General features: G+C 32.9%; 1 pseudogene across 1 annotated transcript in view; it reads left to right on the forward strand.

The window, feature by feature from the left end:
- The window catches only part of LOC309628471 (transmembrane protein 135 pseudogene), a 35,007-nt pseudogene extending 13,391 nt beyond the window's left edge, over nt 1-21,616 (forward strand). Inside the window, exon 2 of the transcript in view lies at nt 1,273-21,616. The product of the transcript in view is annotated as a transmembrane protein 135 pseudogene (transcript). The remainder of the gene's footprint in view (nt 1-1,272) is intronic.
- Nucleotides 21,617-24,948: the final 3,332 nt, after the last annotated feature.

Below are 24,948 nucleotides of genomic sequence, written 5' to 3' on the forward strand. Positions count from 1 at the left end.
TTAGATAAACTAAGTATCACTGAAATCCTTATGACAATATAAAAGCTATATGTAAAATCAAGAACCCATGTGTCAAAGAGAAAATGTGAAAATGTGAAACTGGTGGGTGGGTTGATCAGGTTCTCTAATCTTCTCCCAGTAGTGAGATCTAAGTAAAATCTGAGAGCTGAGTATGATCATGAAGTTCTATAGCAATTGAAAAGAAGGCTGATGGCCTTCCTACTAACAAAGGCAGTAGGATCTTCAGTAATTAAAAAAAAAAAAAAAAGAAAGAAAGAAAGGAAATGTCATTCATTTAGTATTCCAAGCTGATAAAGTGGTTCTTACTGGTTACAATAAATGTGCTAGAGAATAATAATTGGTGCTTTTCTGTACCACTGCTTTATAAATAATCTTGTGATCTTGTAATTTTTACCTCGTGGCTCTGAACATCTTCATCTGAAAAGAAGAATGAGTTGAAGTAGATGTTTACTAAGATATCTTCTAATTCAAACATTTTACAGTTCTATGGTGGAGACATGATACCTAGTTATCTTCCTGTGCTAGTAACCTTAGTTTATTTACTGCTGGAGTAATTATTAACTTATAATTTAAAAAGTATTTTGCTTCATTGAATCAAGCAAAATAAGGTATTGTGTATGTGTATGCAAATAAGAGTGTGAATTAGTTCTGAAATATTCCCACCAGTTAAAAAATATCAGTAGCTTTGTATGGACATGTGCTCTAGAAATAGGATTACCAAATATTCCAAGAAAATTTGAGTTGCCACCCTCGCCTTCAATAGTAATCTACTATCTTGAAAAACTCCATTGGTAATGCTAATGGAAAATCACTTACACTAGGAAAAGAGAACAAATAAACAGATAAAATAGAGTCCTATTCCTCTAACAGTACTGCTGAGTCATTCTCAGTTAAAATTAGGTTCAATTATGAGTAACAGGAAATCTCAAATTATAGCTGCTTACTCAAGATAGAAATTTGTAGATAGAAATTTGTTTCACTCTCACAAAAATATTGGCAGACTATGATGAATATGGTGACTCTGGTCTCCTTAGGGACGCAAGCTCCTTCTGTGCTCTACCATCTTTAACATGTGGCTTCTACCTTGCTGTGCAAGATATCTGTTCCAGTTCTAGATATTGCATCCACATTCCAGTCTTCATAGAAGTTTTGTTACCATTTTCCTTACATTTCACTGGTCACACCTAACTGCAAAAAAAGCTAGAAAATATTATAGTTTTGGCAACCCATTTGCCCAGCTTAAGTTCATAGGGTCTATTACGAGAAGAAAGTGAGAACAGATATTGGGGGACTACTGGTAGCCTCTACCACTAGTCTACCCTTTAGCAAAACGTTTCTGCATGGGTGCAAAGACGGTTTGAAAGGATTTACATTCTCTGCACTTAGGTTCATTGTTGGGAAGGAAGAAATTCCCACACATTCTTATTCACCAGAGGTGGCATATGCAAAAGTGGAACAAAAGACTGAGAAACATGAGGAAAAACCAAGAGGAACGAATATAATTGCTCTAGTCAGGAAGCTTGTGGATTCAGTATGTAAGCATGGACCAAGGTATTGACGTTGCAAACACTATGAGGATAATTGCATCTCTTATTGCATTAAAGTTTTCATCAGAATGTTTAGCATGGGATACTTGATCCAGTGCTGCCTCCGGAATTCCTCTGCATTTAGGCATCTGTTTACACAGCCATTCCGGCTACTTTCTCTCTTCTACAATAAAGAAAACTTCCAGCTCAGAGCTTTTTTGGGCTCTTTTGTTAGTATATACAAGGGTACTAGTTGCTTCCTGCGCTGGGTCAGAAATCTGGATGATGAACTGCATGCCATTATAGCTGGGTTTTTGGTGGGAATATCAATGATGTTTTATAAAAGCACAATTTCCATGTATTTAGCTTCCAGATTGGTAGAGACAATGTATTTCAAAGGCATTGAAGCAGGAAAGGTTCCCTATTTTCCCCATGCAGACACTATCATCTATTCCATCTCTACGGCAATTTGCTTCCAGGCAGCTGTCATGGAAGTTCAGACCTTGAGACCATCTTACTGGAAGTTCCTTTTAAGGCTCACCAAGGGCAGATTTGCTGTCATGAACCGAAAAGTTCTTGATGTTTTTGGTACTGGTGCATCTAAACACTTTCAGGACTTCATCCCTAGGTTGGATCCAAGATATACAACTGTAACACCAGAATTGCCCATCGAGTTTCCTTGAAGATGACTGTAACTTGTTAATGTGACTTAATGTTTCATTATTTTTTCCTAGAGAGTTAATTATGTTGAACATAAAGAAGGGGGCCTGAGCTTGAACGTCAGTGCTATTTCAATGAGAGATGCTCTTTTTGGTGTTTGTTTTTCTTACCAATCAGAAATACAGAAGCTTTTTAAGAAAGTGTTGCTTAATAATTAAGCTCGCTCTATAGCCAGAATCTCATTCTGGATCACTGTAATGGTTGACATTATGATATATTATAGATTAAATTATGTCCACAAGCAATCTTAAATAATTTATGTAGAAATGTAGTAACAAATAAGAGTATACTCAAAATTACTCTAAAAGTTATTTTACTTCATTCCAATATAATTCTTGGTTAAAACTAAGAATATTTCTACATTTTAGGATACAAAGGATCATGGGTACATGGATTTGGTCTGTATTTTTTTTTTTTTTTTTTTTAACCTCTGAATTGGTAACTATACTAGTGAAATGTTATGGGTATGGAGTAACTCTTCACAGACAATGCTGCTTTATTTAGTATAGAGCAAATTAATTGGAGAAACTGGCTATTCTTACTTCAGGGATGCAAAGACAGGTCATACTGTTTGGATAAATGCTGTAGTATCCATGCTCTTTTTCCACTGATACCTTCATCTCTCTCCATGATCAGCTGGGTTCTTTGGCAGCCCAGTGAACCTATGTATTAGTGGCAGGTTAGGAACAAATGGAAATTGACATATCTGTTAAAGTTGAAACGTATGTTTTAATCTTTTACAGAAGCATTACACTTGAATATTCAAATGAAGTTACTTTTAAACCTCCTGTAGGTTTATTATGTTTGTTGTCATTTATAAGAACTGAATTCTTCCTAGCTAAGTTTGTATGCTGTTGTCGATTTAGAAGGGATCAAATTCTATGGAACAAAAGTAGTTTGGGCAAGTTAGGCAGTTTGTTCCTCAGCTGTTTCACCTATAGGGATGTTTGACAACTAAAAACATTCTAAAAATCCAGTGGTTGTTTAAAAGTCCATTTCATGACTAATTGGATGCAGGTTCTCTAGCTTCTTTTCCAAAAATCTTTGTCATCACTTTTACTCCTGTTAGAGCAAAGAAGTGACAAAATGTAGTCACTGCTGATTATGAGTTAGTTCAGGACAGCTTTGATTGAAATATGATCACTCTTTAGAGCTTTTCAGGGACAAGTTATTCTTTTCTAAGTTAATGCAAGGCTTAAGTTGTTGTGATATGTTACATTACAATTAATGTAACATATAAGGATAATGGTATTTTTTTAATATAATTTTGTTGCTGAAAAGTTTTAGGCCGCTGAAAATTAATTATGCAGTAGAACTTGTGTAGCAATAAGAATTATAACCCAGACTTTTAAAATGCTTAATCCTCTGTATTCAATTTCACCAAGCCTTGTATACTTCAGTTTACATGTAATTCTAACCTTGGTTGTTATGGCAGATTGAAACCAAACAAAAAAAACAGAGTATCAAAGAGAGCCAGTTTAATTAGGCCAAAATTTTGCATTGTGATTACCTTTTTAAGATTGACTTGTCTATTAGGCAATACAGTTAAAGGATCCTTTTGGCTTCAGACTTCCAAATTGATTAATAAATTCAGTTTTAAGTTTTTATTCACTGGAATCAAAATGATTAGTACTGTGTTTACTTTTAAAAATGAAGTATTATAGCAGTGAAGAAAGCACTGCTACTTGCATCTCATTTTCTCTATTCAGAAATTATATTTATGATATTTTTCCTGTTAGTTAAACAGAAAACTTTTTAATCCATAAGTTATTGTTTTCATTCAGATTAAAAGACTATGAAATTGGAAGACAAATTCTACTGAGATATGATGAGATTGTTTAGTGAAATTTTACTGGTCAAAAGGTACATTCTTATGATTTATTTTTTTTAAACAGAAGCTATAGTCATCTTTTATTTTACAGAAGATATGAAATGAAATAACCATCACGAAGCAGTCATATAATGAATGTATAGCTGGAATGAACAGTTAACTAGTTTGCAGTGGTGAATAGAGAAGGATAATTTGATTTCATTGGTACAGACTGCAAAGTATTGAGCGAACACAAAGAAACTGTTTGTATTCCTGAAGACAATCAAAATGAATGTGTTTCTACCTCTAACTAACCAGGTATGGATTGGCAACTTGCATCATAAATAAAGTCAAATAGATGTGTCCATTCCAAAAAAAAAAAAAAGTGTACCTGCATGTGGAATGCACTGACCTCACATTCTAAGTTATCTTCTGAATATAGTTAACCATGGACCAAAAGACAAAACATCTTCTCCCAGCACCAATATAGAACTGTGGAGTAGGATCAGGATAACCTCAATAAAAACTTCCATTGAGAAAAGGAAAGCATGTGAACTATCTGGCAATTACTAGTTCATTAGTAATTTTATGCACTTATTCAAGGTGATTTTCTATTAGTAGATTTTCAAAGTCAGTGGTTCTCAATTATTATACTGAGGAGAGCAAAGAGCTTTCTAAAATGTAGGATATGTCTATCAATATTTGCTGCTTTAGAAATTAAAACTGACAGATTTTCAAAATACTTAGTGATTTGTTGATTTAAAATAATAACAAACCTGATGTCAACATATTTTATGTTGAAAATAACTATATTTTCCAAAACAAAAAATTAGTGACATCATTTAAATATTGTGAGTCTTTTTAATGTCTGACAATATAAGACAGCTGAATTCTGACATCTGCTTCAGCATTCAATGTACTGTAATGTTGGTGAAGTGGATGAAAATTTGGCTTCACCCATATAGAAATTTGGAAAAGGGGAAGATTTTAGTAACTTTTACAGAAAATTGTAGATGTTCCTTTTTGATGCTACACCAAAACTTGACAAGTGGAAGTTTCTTTTCTTTTTAAAAAGATTTTTTTTTTTTTTGATGTGGACCATTTTTTTAAAAGTCTTTATTGAATTTGTTACAACACTGCTTCTGTTTTATGTTTTGGTTTTTTGGCCTCAAGGCATGTGGGATCTCAGCTCCCAGACTAGGGATAGAACCCGCACCCCCTGCATTGGAAGGCAAAGTCCCAACCTCTGGACCTCCAGGGAAGTCCCAACAAGTGGAAGTTTCTTAAAGATTAGTTGCAATGTGGAATCTGAAACCAAATTAATTATTCGTACTGTAACATTAAAATTTGTGTTTTACATTTTGAATGACCCTTTTACTCATGCATGGATCATTTTGAAAATGTTGGTTCCCTGAGTTATTAAGTTTTCACAAATGTTGACATTTTGTTATAGAATATGAAAAAACATCACATTTGTTAATATCACCATACAAAAGTCTTTAAGTATGGGGAAGCTGTCAAGTTTTTGGTGATGGATATAATTTTTCAAAATTCTAATTTTTGCTTGAAAGCTCGGATTCTATTATTGGCAACAAATAGCGTCAGTTGTTTTTCTTGAAGTGACAGACTCCCTTTGTTCATTTTAGAAAAAAATATCTCCCCAGTATTCAAGTCTGAATAACCATAGTTTGTCTGTCAGTTATTCTTTCTAGTAAAAATGATGTTGCATGAGATAAGGAGCTGGTTCAACGAATATAAGAGCTTTTCCCTTAATTCAACCATCATACTTCAGTAGGCAACAGACGTGCTTAATGTGTACCTAATTTTTCATCATATAAAATATTTTAACAAACGTATACTATTAGTAGATTTTTAATAAAATGAATAATTTTTAGTGCTTCATCAGGATATTACGAGTGAAACTGTGTATGTGTGTGTGTGTGGATGTGTAACTTTGTGTGCATGATGGAGAAAAATATGACTATTTGCAACATTTGTTGCCACTGCCTTTATTCTGGCTAAAGTGACAGCAGTTTTACCAATCATTGCTTTTAAACTGTCAATGCAAATGTTTACACAGTGAAAAAGGGCAAGTGATGTCTTAGTATTGTGATGAAAACATTTGGCCTCACAAATCCCCTGAAAATATCTTGAGGACCCTTAGGGAACCTCAAACCACACATTGAGAATCACTGTGTGAAGTTAAAGAGAGTGCACATTTAAAATATTTACAGATGCTGCCTGGTTGAACAATTTTCAATTCCACCAAAATTTTTGGTGTGACTGGATTTGACATTCTGACCAATACTTGTATTATTAAAAGTACAAATCTTTGTCTATCTGAAAGATATGAAAAAGCTCATTGTTACCTTAATTTATTTCCCTTTTGCCATAAGTGAAGGTCAGAATCTTTCCATTTATTTATTGTTCAGTATATTACTGGGGCAGGGATAGGTGGGCAGCTCCATGAGACAGAATAAAGACTTTATAAAGTGACCTAAACTCATTTGGGAATGCAATTTACGATCAAGTTTGGATTTCCTTAATAGGTAATCAGTTGGGAAAGAGGTAGAAACTTTAATAAATGATATTGGGATAACTGTCTGGCTACTTGAAGGAGAGGTTGATCTGTAATTAATTTTCATTTTGTACCAAAAATTCTGAATGAATAAAAGATCAAAATGTTCTTAAAATTCAACTCATAAAGTAAAAGACTGGGTAACTTATTTTGTATTTTATGTTTGAAACATCTGACAAAATATAACACAGGAAAACCAGAAGAATTAAAGAAAATAAATGATATATATGACTATATAAAATTATTTAAATTTTTAAATGGAAAAAGTGCACAGAATAAATCATAAGAAAAATAATAAATGAGAAATAGATATATTTAATACATACTATTAAAAACTAATTCTACTTTTTAATATATTAAGTGCTATTATAAATGTGTGAGAAAAAGAAATAAACAGCCTCTTAGAAAAATAGGAGAGGATATGAATGTAGGATCTTGAGGTAAATCATAAAAACAATTTTATAACTAATATATAGTCAAATCTTCCAGCTCTCTCATTTGTAGATGAGGAAACTTCAGTCTAGAGAGGCATAATAAAAGTTAAATTTCTTTTCTCTCCATTAAATGCTTTAAAAACTAGAAATTATTTATTCATTTGTTTCTACTATACAACTAAGTTACCCTAATCTGATTTGTTTTAAACTATGTATAAATTTAAATATATGTCATATAAATCACTCTGTAACTACTCCATGAAAATGCAATAGCATAGAATGACCTTTAGCTATTTGTAACTGATATATTTAAAAAAATAGATTAACATTATTCTTTCAAAATTGATACCATCTGTTCTTATTACACAGGACTAGATATCGTGGTTAAGGTCTCAGGCTCTCAAGCCCAACTGCTCCAGCTGGAATTCTTGCTTTGTGACATACTCACGAACCTGAACAATTTCCTGAAACTCTGTTATGTCTCAGTTCCTGATTTATGTATCATCCTAGTTTCTAAGGTTATTATAGGATTAACTCATGCTTATAAAGAGCTTATGATAAGGCATGACATACAGTAAATTATCATTTTCATCATCATTTATAGGTGGGGACACTTTTGGTGACCAATAACAGTTTCCTCTGTGTATTGTTGCACTGTGGATTAGAAGCATGTCTTATCTTGCTCTGTTACCACCACAGAAATGATCTGCATATAGAATTGATTTCTATACAAAGTCTGTAACCCAGTTATTTTCATAATGTATTAAGTAACACGATGCATGAATCCCAGGTGTATATTGGCAGTAAGAGGTTGCAGAAAGGGTTTAGGGTCATTTAGCATAATGGAAATTGAATGAATTTATTATTGTAATCTTTTGTATGAGGAAGAACTTAACAGAACCTAGTTCCAAAGTTCATATGAGAGTGAAGAGAGAGACTAAATGACACAAACAGGGGATACAAATCAGCTGATTTCAAATTCAGATTATATCTACATGCCCTCTTGTTTGTCCCGCTTATATTTCTCATTGTGAGGCTACTATCAACTTGACCTTGATGTTCTTTGTTCTTTGAGAACTCTTCTGGAGACACTACAAAGGCTGAAGGGATTTATCATAAGCCTAGATATGCAGTATTCTAATGTAGCCTGGAAACTAAATTGAACTGGAAATCATCTATGCATACTAAGGCCAATGCCTGCCCATTCTAAGTGGATCATTGGTGGCTTACCACTATCTCTTAGACACCCAATACTGAACGTAGACAGAAAATAATTCTCAGGAGCTAAAAAGGCTTTCATTTTTCAGATTTTCTTCCCTTTGTCCTTTACGGTCCTGAACTCAATCAAATTGTCAGAAGGCTACCTCCCATCACAAGGATGATGGAAATGGGAATTTGGGTCTATTTATTTCTGAAAAGAAAGAGCCATGGGTATGAAAACCTCACCACTCAGCCCTTTAGCAACATGCAACGCACAAAAGCAATCAGTTTTCTTGCATGAAATTCTTCTCTAAAGATCCAAACACCAAACAACAAATGGACTTTCTTCTTAAGTCAAATTGCTGCTCTCATTTTCTGTCTAGTTGCATACTTTCTGAATTTCTAAATGTTCTCCTTGTAACTAATTTAAGGGACAAAATTTGCTGAATTATACTAGTGGATGACCATGAGGTTTCAGGCTGACAAAGGATTTATGACACTCTATTCATTACTCATTTAGTCTATTTTAAAAAACACATTCAGTATTTTAAAATTATTCCTCTGAGTTTTTACATAACAATTTCTTATTGTTTGGAAAAGGTTGTTTTTTTAAATAGCATTATTAAGATATAATTCATATACTATAAAATTAACCAAGTTAGAGCATGTAGTTCACTGCTTTTCAGTGTATGCACAGAGTTGTGCAACCATCAGTGCAATTTAATTTTAGGACATTTACTTCATGCCAAAAAGAAATCCCCCACGTGTTAGTGTCACTCCCATTCTCGTCTTCTCTTCCAACCCCCAGTTGTAGACAGCAACTAATTTACTCTCTAGCTATAGATTTGCCAATTTTGGACATTTCATATAAATGTAATCATATAAATATGTGATCTTTGTGGCTAGATTCTTTCAAATAGGATAGTATTTTCAAGGCTCATCCATGTATAGCATGCATTGGCAATCCATTCCTTTTTATTGCTGAATAGTATTCCATTGTGAGGATATACCATGTTATATCTATCCATTCCCAATTGATATTTAAGTTGTTTCCATTTTGACTATTACAAATTATGCAGCTAGGAACATTTATGTACTAGTGTTTATGTAAATATATGATTTTAGTTCTCTTGGGTATATGTCTAGAGCGAGTAGAATTGCGAGGTCCCATTGTAACTCCTTGGTTAACTTTTTGAGGAACTGCCAGACTGTTTTCCAAAGCATTTGGGCCGTTTTACATGCCCATCAGTAGTGTAGGAGGGTTCCATTTCTCCAAATTCTCACCAATACTTATTTCCTGCCTCTGTGATTATGACCATTCTAGTGGGTATGAAATAATATATTATTGTGGGTTTAATTTGAATCTATAACTAATGATGTTAGGGATGTTTTCATGTGCTTTTTGACCACTTTTTCATCTTTTTTGGAGAAATGTTTGTCCAGATATGTTTCTCATTTTTGGGTTGTCTTTTATTATTAAGTTGTAAGAGTTCTTTATATACTCTTGATACAAGTCCCTTGTCAGATATATGATTTACAAATATTTTCTTCCACTCTGTGAGTTTTCTCACTCTTGATGGTGGCCTTTGAAGCATCAATTTGTTTCTTTTTCTCTTGTCACTTATGCTTTTGTTGTCATATATAAGATGCTTTACCTAACCTAAAATCATGAAGATTTATCCTTATTTTTTTCTAAGAATTCTATAATTTTAGTTCTTACATTTAGATCTATGATTGAGTTTGACTTATTTTTTTTGTGTGGTGTGAGGTAGGAGCCAAATTCATTATTTTGCCATATGGATATCCAGTTGTCCCAGAATTATTTGTCAAAAAAAATATTCTTTGCCAACTGAATTGTCTTGGCAATCTTGTCAACTATCAATTGACTGAAAATGTAAGAGTTCATTTCTGGACTCTCAATTCTATTCCATTTATCTATATGCCTATCTTCACACCAATACCACACTGTCTTGATTTTGTAGCTTTGTAGGAAGTTTAAAAATTGGGAAGTATAAACCGTCCAACTCTATTCTTTTTTTCCTTTCAGTGTCTGGTTTATTTCACTTACCATAATACCTTCCAGGTTCATCCATGTTGTTGTAAATGACAGAATTACCTTCTTTTTTTAAGGTTAAATAATATTCCATTGTATGTTTATATACATTTTCTTTTTAAACTATTTTTTTAATTGAAGTATAGTTAATTTGCAATGTTGTGTTAGTTTCAGGTATACAGCAAAGTGATTCTGTTTTATATATATATTTTATATATATCATAATATATATATTTTAGAGTTGGTTTATATTTCCCAATTTTTAAACTTACTACAATTCTACAAAATTAAGAGAGTGTGGTATTGGCATGAAAACAGGCATACAGATAAATGGAATAGAACTGAGAGTCCAGAAATGAACTCTTACATTTTTGGTCAATTGATTGATATACATTGATATATATATTCTTTTTCAGACTCTTTTCCATTATAGGTTATTACAAGATATTGAATATAGTTCCCTGTGCTATACAGTAGGTCCTTGTTGTTTATCTACTTTATATATAGTAGTGTGCATATGGTAATCCCAAACTCCTAATTTATCTCTGCCACACACACCCACCACCCCCTGCCACTATCCCCATTGGTAGCCATAAATCTGTTTTCTATGTGAGTCTATTTCTGTTTTGTAAATAAGTTCATTTATATCATTTTTTGATTCCACATATAAGTGATATCATATGATATTTGTCTTTCTCTGACTTACTTCACTTAATATGATAATCTCTAGGTCCATCTATGTTGCTGCAAATGGCATTATTTTATTCTTTTTTATGGCTGAATAATATTACATTTGTATATATACCACATCTTCTTTATCATTCATCTGTTGATGGATACTTAGGTTGCTTCCATGTCTTAGCTATTGTAAATAGTGCTGCTATGAATATTGGGGTGCATGTATCTTTTTGAATTAGAGTTTTCTACGGATATATGCCCAGGAGTGGGATTGCAGGATTATATGGTACCGTTATTTTTAGCTTTTTAAGGAATCTCCATACTGTTCTCCATAGTGGCTGCATCAATTTATATTCCCACCAACAATGTAGAAGTGTTCTTTTTTCTCCATATCCTCTCCAGCATTTATTATTTGCAGACTTTTTAATGATGGCCATTCTAACTGGTGTAGGGTGATACCTTATTGTAGTTTTGACTTGCATTTCTCTAATAGCGATGTTGAGCATCTTTTCATGTGTCTTTTGGCCATTTGTATGTCTTCTTTGGAGAAATGTACATTTAGAAGACCTAAACAGACATTTCTCCAACTCTATTCTTTTAAAATATTGTTTTGGCTATTTTGGGATCCTTACATTGCCATATGGATTTTAGGACAATCTGTCACTTCTGGAAAAAAAAATAGCAGTTGGAAGTTTTATATGAATTGCTTTGGATCTGTAAATCACTTTGGAGAGTATTGCCATGTAAACTATATTAAGTCTTCTGACACATGAACATGAGATGTCTTTCCATTTAGATCATTCATTTTTAAAAATATTTTGTAGCTATCAGTGTACATACTTGCACTTCCTTTATTAAATTTGTAAGCTTAAGTTTATTATTTTGATACCTTATGAATGGAATTGTTTTCTTAATTTCAATTTGTGTTGTTTATTGCTACTGCATAGAAATACAATTGACTTTTACGTATTAATCTCATATCCTGCCATATTGCTGCACTCATTTATTTGTTTTATATTTTTTTAGTGGATTCCTTAGGATTTTCTATATACAAGATCATGATATTTGTAAATATAGCTTTTCTTCTTTATTTCAACCTTATACTTTAATTTTTTTTTTCTTTCCTAATGGCAATGGTTAGACACTTCTGTACAAAGTCGAATAGAAGTGGCAAGAGTGGACATCCTTGTCTTGTTTCTGATATTAGGAAGAAAGCATTCAGCTTCTTCATTAAGAGTGATAGTACATGCAGAATTTCATGCATTCTCTTTATCAAGTTGAGGAAGTTCTCGTGTATTCTCAGTTTGCTGAATGGTTTTATTATGAAAGGGTGTTGGATTTTATCAAAAATTTTAACCACATCTGTTGAGATGAACATTTTTTTGTCTTTTATTCTATAAATATGGTGTTGTATATTGACTGATTTATTCTATAAATATGGTGTTGTATATTGACTGATTTTCAGATGTTAATCCTATTTGCAATGCTGGGATAAATCACACTTGATCCTAGTGTTTAATTCTTTTTATATGTTGTTGGTTTTGTTTGCTGGTATTTTGTTGAGTGTTTTGCATGTATATTTAAATGAGATACAGTAAGTCCCCTACATACCAATGAGTTCTGTTCCAAGAGTGTGTTCGTAAGTCCAATTTGTTAGTAAGTCTAACAAAGTTAGCCTAAGTTTTACAGATAATGCCAGACACGTGAACTAACTTACATGATTGGACATGTGAATGCACGTTTGCATCTTTGAAAGTTCTCAACTTGAAAGTTTGTATGTAGGGGACTTACTGTATTGGTCTGTAGTTTTCTTTTCTTGTTATGTCTTTGCCAATGTTTTGTATCAGGGTAATACTGACCTCATAGAATGCATTGAGAAGTGTTCCCTATTCTATTTCTTGGAAGAGTTTATAAAGGATTTGTATTATATCGTTAAATGTTTGGTGGAATTCATCAAGGAAGTCTTCTGGGCCAGAGCATTTCTCTGTGGATTTAAATGATTAATAATCCAATCTCTATTTTTTATATGTCTGTTCAGATTTTATATTTCTTGAGTAAGTTACAATACTTCCTGGGAATTTGTCCATTTCTTCTAAGTTACCTAATTTTTGGCATATAACTATTCTTAGCAATTCCTTATAATTATTTTTATTTCTATAAGGCTTGTAATAATGACCCCTTTTCATTTCTGATTATGGTAATTTCACTCTTCTTTTATTCTTTTTCTGTATAGCTAAAGGATTGTCGATTTTGTTGATATTTTCAAAGAACTAACTTTTAGTTTTATTGATTTTCTTTATTGATTTTCAGTTTTTTATTTCATTCATTTTTTCCCTAATCTTTATTATTTCATCCTCTATGATTGCTTTTGGTTTAGTTTACTCTTATTTTCTGTTTTCTTGAAGAAGAAGTTTAGGATAATAATTGAAGATCTTTTTTCTTTCTTTTATACTATAGGCATTTACAGCTATAAATTTCCCTTTAAGCATACATTTTAGTATGTTTTATTTTTGTTTATATTCATCTCAAAGTATTTTCTAATTTCTCCTGTGATTTTTTCTTTGACTCACTGTCTTTTTTTAAGAACTGCATTGTTTAAATTTTTACACATTGATGAATTTTCCTAATTTACTTCTATTTTGATTTCTAATTTTATTCCATTTTGATTGGAGAACGTAGTTAGTATAATTTTAGTCTTTTAAATTTATTGAACTTATTTTATGACCTAGCATGTAATTTATTCTGGAGAATGTTTCATATGTGTTTGAGAAGAATGTGTATTATACAATTGTTGGATGAAGTGATCTATAGATATCTTTTATGTTTGGGTAGTATCTAGTGTTGTTCAAGTCATATTTCCTTGTTTATCTTCTGCCTTATTGTTCTATCCATGATTGAAAGTGGGTTATTGAAATCTCCAATTATTATTTGTTTAATTGTTCATTTTCCCCTTCAATTCGAACAGTTTTTGCTTTGTTTTGGGGACTCTTGTCCCCAAACTCTTGCTGTTAGGCGTATATATATTTATAACTGTTACATCTTCCTGGTGGGTTGATATTCTTATCATTATACATGCTATTCTTTATCTCTAATAGCAATTTTTCTTAAAGTCTGTTTATATCTCATATAATAAGACATTTAGTCCAGTTTTAGACTGAAACTGGACATTTAGTCCAGTTTTTATACTCTATGCATGGTATATCTTGTTAGCCCTTTAGTTTCCCTCTATTTGTGTCTTTGAATCTAAAGAATGTTTCTTATAGAATGCTTTATTTGGATCATGTATTTTTCTGTCCATTTTGCCAATCTCTGCCTTTAGAGTAAAGTATTTAATCAATTTATATTTAATGTAATTATTGATAAAGCAGGATTTTTGCTATTTGTATTCTATATGTCTTATGTCTTCTTTTTTGTCCTTCCATTGGTCAGTTAGTGTCTTCTTTGTGTTAAGAAGCTATTTCCTAGTAAACCATTTTCATTTCCTTGTTGTTTATTTTGCTATATATTTTTTTTAGTTATTTTCTTAGTGCTTTCCTGAAAGGGATTACAGTTTGCATCTTAATTTAAAACAATCTAGTTTGGATTAACACTAACTTAATTAACACTAACTTAATTTTAATAATACACAAATCTTTGCTACAATATAATTTTCTTTCCCCCCTTTCTTTGTACTGTTATTGTCATACAAATTATACATTTATACATTACAATTTTAACAACAGAATTTTATAATTATTGCCTTATGTAGTTGTCTTCTTTAAAAAAGAGAAGAAAAGAGTTATGAATAAATATATGTTTATACTGTGCTTTATATTTACCTATTTAGTGCCCTTTACCAGTGTCTTTATTAAATCATGTGGATTTGAGTTACTATTTAGTATCCTTTCATTTCAGCCTGAGTAATTCTCTTTAGTTTCTTTTTCTTTTTTTTTTAGTAGAGTAGGTTGTCTAGCAACAAATATATATATATATATATATATATATATATATATATATATATATATATATATATATTCATTCTCCTTTCCCATGTTTTTCTTGGGCTTAGGTACAGCCTTTGAGATCCCCATGAATATGTTGGAACATTTCAAAGTTCCCTGTGGTCATCTGGTTCTTCAGGATTTCTTTGAAAAATTTTCCCTCTTCAGGACTCCTGTTGGCTCCAGCTGAACCTCAGTCTTAGGCAGTCGTGATGCTGCCAGTACATTGCTATTGTTTTGATAAAACCCTGGGGCTCCCCCTTTACCCAGTGAGCTGAGCTCTGAATCAAATCAAATGGCCACAACGTCCTGGGCATAGAAATTTTCCACATAGATGTAACTTCAGACAAAATATTGACTGTGCTTTTGGGGTGGTGCTTTTAATGGAGCTCCAAAAGAGGCCAGACTTCTCCCTTGTTCACAAAAGCTGGTGGCTTTTGACTACCACAACACTGTTTTGGGGAAAGAAGGGGAATGGGATTAGCGCCAAGTTAAAAATGTCACATACTATGTGGCAGTATAAAGTTTTAGTAGCTTCTCTTGGAGAGTTTATACTTAGTTTGTTCTGCAGCCTTAGTTAATTTCCAGACTCCTGAAATGGTTGATTTTAGTTACAGTAAGTCCCCTACATACGAACAAGTTCAGTTCCAAGAGCTCATTTGTAAGTCCAATTTGTTCGTAAGTCCAGCAAAGTTAGCCTAGGTACCTAACTAACACAATTGCCTATGTAGTACTGTACTATAATGGTTTGTAATACTTTTCACACAAATAATACATAAAAAACAAACAAAAAATAAAGAAAACATTTTTAATCTTACAGTACAGTACCTTGAAAAGTACAGTAGTACAGTACAACAACTGGGCATACAGGGGCTGGCATCAAGTGAACAGGCAAGAAGAGTTACTGACTGGAGGAGGGAGAGGAGGTGGGAGATGGTAGAGCTGAAGGATCATCAGCAATAGGAGATGGAGGGCAAGCTGCCATTTCACTCACTCCTGACGTTGATGGCACAGGTTCTGGTTCCTTGCTGGAACCAGATGCACTTTCGCATCTTTGAAAGTTCTCAGCTTGAAGGTTCATATGTAGGGGATGTACTGTATTTTTGCCTGTATTTTCATAGTTTCAGTGAGAGAGTGAGTTCATGGAGGTCCTCATTCCATCATTCCCAAAGTCTTTTTGCATTACATATTTTTAGGAAAAGAGGTACACTGTGATCTTGCTTACTTTCTCATTTCTATTAGCTTCTCTTCCATTTGTTCATTACTTATTTTCTTGATATCTGCATTTTCAAATAAAATTTATATTTATCATGTGATTTCCATTTTGAAGTCTATTAGGACTCATTCCTCCCTCTTCCTGGTAAAATAGGTATTTTTAATGGGGTAAGAGATATAAGTATCATTACATATTTTATTATTTTTATGCTTGACTTTTACATATTTTATAAGATTTTATTAATTATTTAAGTTGTATTATTTTTGTATTTAATTAATATAGCTTTTCTCAATGTTCTTGCCTTTCAAATGCTGCTTGCTTCTATATTTAGCTTTACAAAAAGGAATTGAATTCCATGTAATTATACCCTTGCTTATCTTTGTGATTATGAATTACAGATGGAATAAGAGATACAATTATTTATTTTATAAAGTACATTTATATAAATTTCCTACAATAAGATAGGATTGTTCAATTTTCTTAGAGTAAATTTACTGCAGTAAGTTTACATTATATTGTTTATTTACGTTATATCCTTTGCATACAATTAGTGGGTGAATCATGGCCTAAGAACACTTCTAGAAATAATTATGCAGCAATAAAATCCTCAATATGTATTATCATTTACAATTGTAATATGCTAGATGATACAGATGAGATGTAGCAATGAGTAACATAATTGCTCTTTTAATGCAGTGGTAGGTATACCATGGTCATTAATAATCAATTTGACTAATTATTATTGGTAGCAGTTAATCTTTGCTCTAATAATTATTGCTGATGAATATACATGTTTCCCCCCTTACCTTTTGCAATGACATGAAGATGATATATGTGATTACTAAAATACAGATTGTCTGAAACAGAGTTAAATAATTTGATATGGTAAATATGTCTCTGACCTCATAGATTCTCATTAAACCGTTGGAACTGTAAAAAGGAAAATAATATAGTGATTTTTTTCAAAAATTAAGGGTGCCCTGTTTCCCCCCTCAGATTTGTTTCTTTGTATTGCTTATACTTCTGTGCAAAGCGTCTGGCTGCCTTAAATAGGGGAGTTGTTAAGAAATGTGCTTATAAATGAGTGAGTGTAACTTAGCATTGGGAAAACAGTCATGAAATGATGACTCTTAAAAACACCTCATAACAAATATCATAACTCATATTTACAAATCTCTGACCATGAACAACATTTATAAGAAGAAACATGGACCTTGTATTTCCTGTATTCCCAGCATAAGAATAGTGCTTGGCATCCAGTAGATGCTCAATAAGTATTTTTGTAAAATAAGTAATTGAATAGTGAAGTGAACTAAGAGTCTGGTAACAAGGAGAAGCTGGTGTAAATCAGTGGGTATCAGCTAACTTTCACTGAGGATATCATTCAATGTGTCTTCACTGAAATAACTTCTACCCTAACACCATTCAAAGACTCCCAGAGAAATACATTGACATTCACTGAATCAGAAATAAAAGAAACTTGAAGCTGATGATGCTGATTTTAAACAAGATTTGTTGGTTCTTAAAACAAGAGAGGTTTAAAATTGCTGTATAATTTATCAGAAATGATTGTATCATCAGAACAAACGTCAATGGACTACTATTTTAAGAAATCTGAACCAGTACAGCATAGGCAGAAATATTTTGCTATAGCAATTATATGAAGTATTTGCTCTAAAATGTTTTTAAAAAGAGATATTTGTGTGTTATTTTACTCTCATTTATTTTGGAGAGACAATTTAAATATGTTTTATGGTTCAAAATGGGTTTCCAGTATTGCAACTTTTATATATATAATATGGTGACTATGGGAAATAAGGATTTAACTTGAGGAGACTTGATTTATGACTGAATGACTGACTATTGTCCTAGAAATAATTAAATAATATGTTGGTGGTTCCTCTGAGAGAGTACGTGGAACGTGCCTGTGTGTATGTGGGGTGTGTGTGTGTGTGTGTATGGTGAACGGTGAGTTCCTATAAACCATACAGGAGAAATACTTAAGCACTCATTTGTCTGCCTGAATAAAACTATGGCTATAACACAGCCCCTTAGCTTTTCTTATGATTGATATTTTCCTAGAAAATGCCACTATTTAAACAATATATGGGATAAAGAGATGGAAAGCAGCATGGTTAAGAGCAGGAGTTCTGAGCTCAGGAGATCCTGGATTGGAGTCTTGCCTCACTACTTACTGTGAGTCTTACTGCAAGTTACTTATTCATTCTTAACCTAGTTTCATTATCTTTAAAACACTGGCTGTGAAAATAAGATTGTGTCATGGGTTTATTATGGGGATTTCATGGAGGTAAAGATCTTATTATGGTTATGATGATAGCACCTGCTTCAAAAATTGTTGAGAGGATTATATGTAGGAAAATTACTTACATAGCAAGAGCTAAGTAAATATTATTTTATCATTATTATTATTATCAGTGAGTAAATACAATTTGAATACTACAAAAACATTTTAAAATCACATGTGAAAACGAATATAAGTACTAATACAATTTTTTAGACAATATTTTCAAAACCAACTATATAATATTTATTGAATAATCTGTCTCAAATAATTCATCAGTAAAACTACGGAAGAGCATTTCTTTCTTTTGTGAGATATTCTTTTTAGCCTAGTTGATATTCTCTGCCCTGTGGTGTAAGGAAGTATGTGAGCAGAAAGATGGTTCATAGCCAGTCACCTTACTCCTCCAGGTCATTCTAGAGAGAATTCTAATGTGAATTTCACATTGCATCATTGGTATGAGTGGTTTACTTGGTCTGACTTTTTCTAAATAGATCCATACCAATAAATTATTCGAATTGTGATGTCTTTCAACACTTGATGAAGAATAACTTCCCAGATTGGGGAAAAGTCTATAGTGGTGACAATATTAAAAAATTTTATATTCTAGTCCTGCCCCCTAAGACATGCTCTGCTTTTAGCTATACTGAATACAAGCTCATGGCTTGGGAAGTGTTAAAGATTTATCTATTTATTAACATTTTACTCACAAGGATAAAACTCTTGAAATATTACAGCTCATTTTCAAGAATGTCCTTGGGATGGAAAGCAGATATATTCTTTGTCACATTATATTTTCAGACCATGTAGGTCACTGTCATAAAGCAGTCACCAGAAAAGTTAAATGCAACTGCATTATGCAATAGATTTTTTTCATGTTTTGGATACATATACATTTATATAATACCTGATTGTAAATTTTGATGGTAGGGCTAAAAACTTTATGGAGTGATTGCCAAGCTCTTAAGTAGGTAAACAATTTTTGGAATAGATAGAATTGTATTTTTTGCTGAAATGTGGCAAAATTTTCATGTCTACCTTTATGAAGAAATTAGCCTTTTTTATTATGGTTAAGAATTAAGTGACAAATAGAGTAGAGTTTCTTGCCATCCCGTCCTTTCTGACTGTTTTGCACTCATTTTGCATAGAATAGAATTAGGATTGGGGGATGTCAATGTGTTGAACAGGGAGTATCATCAGTTTTCCAACCTAATTGGCTTCAGAATTTTTGCTAGCTGTACTCAGCTGCTTTTGTGAGGAATGTATTGGACACTGGTGTGCATTATAGCATGGAGGTTAAGACTGTAGAAATTGCAACTGACCAGAGCTGGGTTTGTGTCCAAGTCCGACTACTCAACCTTGTTCTTTAGGCTTCTTGTCTCTGAAAGGGGTGTGATAAGAGTGTCAGTATTACTGGGTAGTTGTGAGGAAAAAATATATATAATGTTAAACACAAGCCCTAGAACAAATAGGCATTTATAAAATGAAAACTATTATAATTATTTACTCTTGTTATTGTTAATTTTATGTGTCAACTTGACAAGCTAAAGGATGCCCAGATAGCTATTAAAATATTATATTTCTGGGTGTGTCTGTTAAGGTGTTCCCAATAGAGATTAGTATTTGAATCAGTAGACTGAGTAAGGAACGTCTCCCCTCACCAGTGTAGGTGGGCATTATCCGATCTATTGAGGGCCTGAATAGAATAAAAAGGCAGAGAGTGGTGAATTTGCTCTCTTTGCTTGAGCTGGGACATCCATCTCCTATTGCCCTTGGACAGCCGCACTTCTGGTTTTCAGGCCTTTGGACTCAGACGGGGACATACACCATCAGCTCCCCTGGTTCTCAGGCCTTTGTACTTGGACTGAATTTGTACAACCAGCTTTCCTGGTTCTCCAGCTAACCAGGAGATGGCAGCTCGTGGGACTTCTTATAAATCTCCTCTTATATATATATAGCTATATATATCCTGTTGGTTCTGTTTCTCTGGAAAATCCTAATATGCCCCTCAAATTATATTTTTCCTTCAATAAATTGTTACAATTTTCTAAGAACTTAATTTATCCATTTCTTTTCCTTTCTTTAATTTATTTTTCAGCCTGAGCCACTTCTTACCTAGAAGGGTAAATTACATAAGCATACTTCCCATGACTAAGTTAATGCTTCTTTTTATTTGTTATGTCTGAGATTCATTGCAGCTTTAGGTGAGTTTCTTTCCTTAGTGTGTAAGGATTCATTCAATCGGTCATTTCACACTGAACACACCCTAGGTACCAGTTATTGCAATAGGAGCTGGGATCAAAAAAATGTGTAAGATAAATAGGAGCACTGCCTTCATAGAATTTCCAGTTTAGTGGTAATGATAAACCTGCAAACAGGCAATTGCCTTGTCGTATGATAAGTGTCCTAACGGGAGGAGTACATGTTGCTATGGCAGCCCATAGTTGGTATTGAAGAAATGATGTTTAAACAGAGACCTAAGTATTGAGTCGGAGCTAACCAAGAAAAATGTGAAAGGAGAATTATTCCACACAGAAGAATCTCTAATGAAGAGTGAGTATTATGTGTTCAAGAAACTGAAATAAGTTATTTTTATTTTGGATAAGAAGGCAGAATAGACTTTCAAAGGTAGCAAGAAATGAAGCTAGAAAAGTAAATAAAGGCAAGATCATGAGTAGCTTTTTATAGAATTTTGAATAATGTTTATTTTATTCTATGGGAGAAAGGAAGCTACTGAAGGATATCAAGTAAGGTAAGGAATGATTACTACTTGTTTAAGAAATGTAATTTGGGGACCGGGGGAACCAAGGGAAGGGGGTCAAGACTAAAGGCAAGAGAACAATGTAGAAGATTATGTAGTAATACAGGTAGAAAGGCATGGACATTAGACCAAAGTGATGGCAGAACAGAAGGGGAGAAGGAAATGAACTTGTCAGATGACTACAAAGTTTACTGATCAAAATTTCATGAAAAGTTTGGATGGTATCTGTAGTAACAATAACAATATTGGGTTCACTTCTTCAAGGCTGTCAAAATTATGAGAAAAAATCATTCATAGTATTACCTTATTATCACTTTAATGGCTACAGGATGTGTAGTGATATACTGATGTGCAGTGATATACTACTTCATTCCTGATTTTGGTGATTTGTGTCTCCTCTCCTTTTATTTTTGTCTGTGTCATTAGGGTTTCTTTCAATTTCATTGATTTGCAAAGAAAAAAAAAAGCTTTTTCTCCCCCAATAACTTTTTCTACTGTATTTTTATTTTCATTTTCACTGATTTCTGCTCTTGTCTTTTTTTGTTTGTTTCCTTCTTTCTACTTGCTTTGGGTTTCTTTTGCTCTTTCTTTTTCTAGTTTCCTAAGGCAGAAACATAGGTTGTTGATTTAGGATCTTTTAAAATTTCTCATGTAAGTAGGTTGTGCTATAAATTTCCCTTTCAGTACTGCTTTAGCCATATCTAATATAATTTAATAAGTTGTATTTTTGTTATTTTATTATATATATTTTTAATTTCCTTTGAGACTTCCTCTTTGATGCATATATTATTTAGAAGTGATTCCATTGTTTAATTTCCAGATGTCTGTTTTCTTTCTGTTATTGATTTCTAATTTTATTCTGTTATGGTCATATTCTGTGTGCTTGCAATTCTTTTAAACTTGCTGAGGTTTGTTTTATGGCTCAGGATATGGTCTGTCTTGGTGTTTCATGGGTGCGTGAAAAAAGTATATTGTACTATTATTAAATGGATCGTTCTAAATATGTGAATTAGCTCCTGTTGATTGGTTATGTCATTTGGATCTTCTTTTTCCCTACTGATCTTCTGTCTGGTAATTTTATCTATTCCTGAGAAAGAGGTGTGGAAGTCCCTAACTATAATTGTGGATTAGTTTCTCCTTTCAACTCTATCAGTTTTTGCTTCCTGTATTTTAAGACTCTTGTTTGATGCATTCCAGCAGATTGATATTTTTCATTATATTATTATAATTATATATTTCTGTATATATTAGTCCATATTTGTCTGCAGTAGTTCTCCTTGCTGTTAAGTCTACTTTATCAGATATTAATATAGCCACTACTGCCTTTTGTTGATAAATGTTTACCCATATAGCTTTTTCCATCTTTTTACTTTCTACTTACCTATGTTAAATTTGAAGAGTTCTTATAAGCAGCATAAGATTGAATTGTGTTTATTTATCCACTCTGCCTATATCTGTGTTTAGATTGGTGTCTTAATCTATCTACTTGTAAAATAATTATTGCTATGTTGAAACTTAGGGCTGTTATATTAATATTTGTTTCCTATTTATTCCCTTTGGTTCTCATTCATTTTCCTTTATTTCTCTTTCTTGCCTTCCCATTGGTTACTTGAACATTTTTAAAGATTCAGTCTTGATTTATCTGTAGCGTTTTTAAGTGTATCTCTTTGTAAAGTTTTTATTGGAGTTGCCTTGAGCATCGCTACACACACACAAACACACATGACTTATCATAATCTACTGGTATAAACTTTTAACCACTTCTAATGAAGGGTGGAAGTCTTTTTTCCAAATAAGTGTCTTTATTTTCCCAGTTTTAAATAACAATGTCTTGAGTACCAGATGATATTATAATTTTTAAAAATATTTATTTATTATTTATTTATTGTATTTATTTTTGGCTGTGTTGCATCTTCCTTGAGGCATGCAGGATCTTTCGCTGCAGCATGTGAACTCTTCATTGTGGCGTGTGGGCTTCTCTCTAGTTGTGGCATGCTTATTTTCTCTTCTCTAGTTGTGGCACACAGGCTCCAGGGCGCATAGGCTCTGTAGTTGTGGTGCATGGTTTCCAGAGTGCGTGGGCTCTGTAGGTTGTGGCACCCGGGCTCTAGTTGAGGTGCATGAGCACAGTAGTTGTGGCATGTGGCCTTAGTTGCCCCACAGCATGTGGGATCTTACTTCCCCGACTAGGGATTGAACCCACATCCCCTGCCTTGTAAGGCGGATTCTTTACCACAGGACCACGAGGGAAGTCCCTATAATTTTTTGAAATTATCAAATATAATTTATAAAACTCATGAGGAAAGGATTGTCCATTGTATGTATCTTTCTTCTCTTTGTATTGATCTTTCTTCCTTCTTGATACTCCAAAATTCTTTATTTTTTCGTTTTGTTTATCCTTGAAGAAATTCTTTTGGCCAAACTTTAAGGGAGGTTTGCTAGTGATAAATTCTTTAGTTTTCTTTTGTGTGAGAATGTCTTTATTTCTTTATCATTCCTGCAGGATAATTTTGCCATATATAGAATTTATAGTTGACAGCTTTTTTCTTTCAGTACTTAAAAAATATTGTACCACTTCCTTTTGGCCTCTAAAATTTCAGATAAGAAATTTACTATCATCTGAATTGGTATTCCTGTATAGTTAATTTTGCATATCTTTCTCTTTGCTTTCAATATTTTTGTCTTTATTTTTTAAAGTTTAAGGTATGTCTTGGCATGAATTTCTTTGGATTTGTTTTGTTGTAGTTTGCTCAGCTTCTTGGATCTGTAGGTTTGCATCTTTTGCCAGATTTGGGAAGTTTTTAGTCATTACTTTTTCAAATACTTTTAGACTCACTCTCTTTCTCTTCTCCTTCTAGGACTCTGATGATATGAATATTGGATCTTTTGTTATTGTCCCACATGTGTCTGCAGCTCTGCTCAACTTTTTCAGTCTGTTTTTGCTTTATTGTTCAGATTGGGTGAATTCTATGATCTGTCCTCAATTCACTGTTTCTAATCTCCTTTATCTCCACTTTACTGTTGTACCCATCCAGTGAAGGTTTTCTTTTAATATTATAATATTTTTTATTTCTATACTTCCCATTTGGTTCTTTTTTATAAGTTCTCTTTCTCTCCTTTTTTTTTTTTTCTTTTTTGCTGTGATGGTTTATCTTGCCATTTGTTTCAAGATAATTTGTCATCGAGTACTGAAGCATAGTTAACCATGACTGACTGAAAATCCTTATCAGATAATTTCAACATCTTATTCATCTTAACATTTACATCAGTTGATTGTCTTTCTCATGCAAACTGTAATTGGTCTTGTTTCTTTGTACAACACAGGATTTTTTATTGTATCCTGAAAAATTTGCCTATTATGTTAGGACACTCTGGGTTCTATTTATTTTTATTTTTAAACAGGTAGTCACCCTGTTCAAGTTTTGGCCTACTTTTTTGAGCTATAGTTCTAATGGCAGTTTAAATTTCAGAGCCTTTATAGTGGTAATTTGGTCTGCTTGGTTTATCTGGTGCTGCTGGAGTTCCCACTTGTCTCTGCTGATGCTGCTGAGGGAGTAGAATGGGATCCTCATCCCAGTTGCTTGGGTACCTCAAAGTATAAGACAGCATGGGATACCCCAACCTATGCCTCCTGGCTTCCCAGTTTTTCTGGGAAAGAAAAGGGATTTA

This window comes from Balaenoptera borealis, assembly GCF_965194805.1.
Source record: "Balaenoptera borealis genome assembly, chromosome: 4".
Classification (NCBI taxonomy): Eukaryota; Metazoa; Chordata; class Mammalia; order Artiodactyla; family Balaenopteridae; genus Balaenoptera; species Balaenoptera borealis.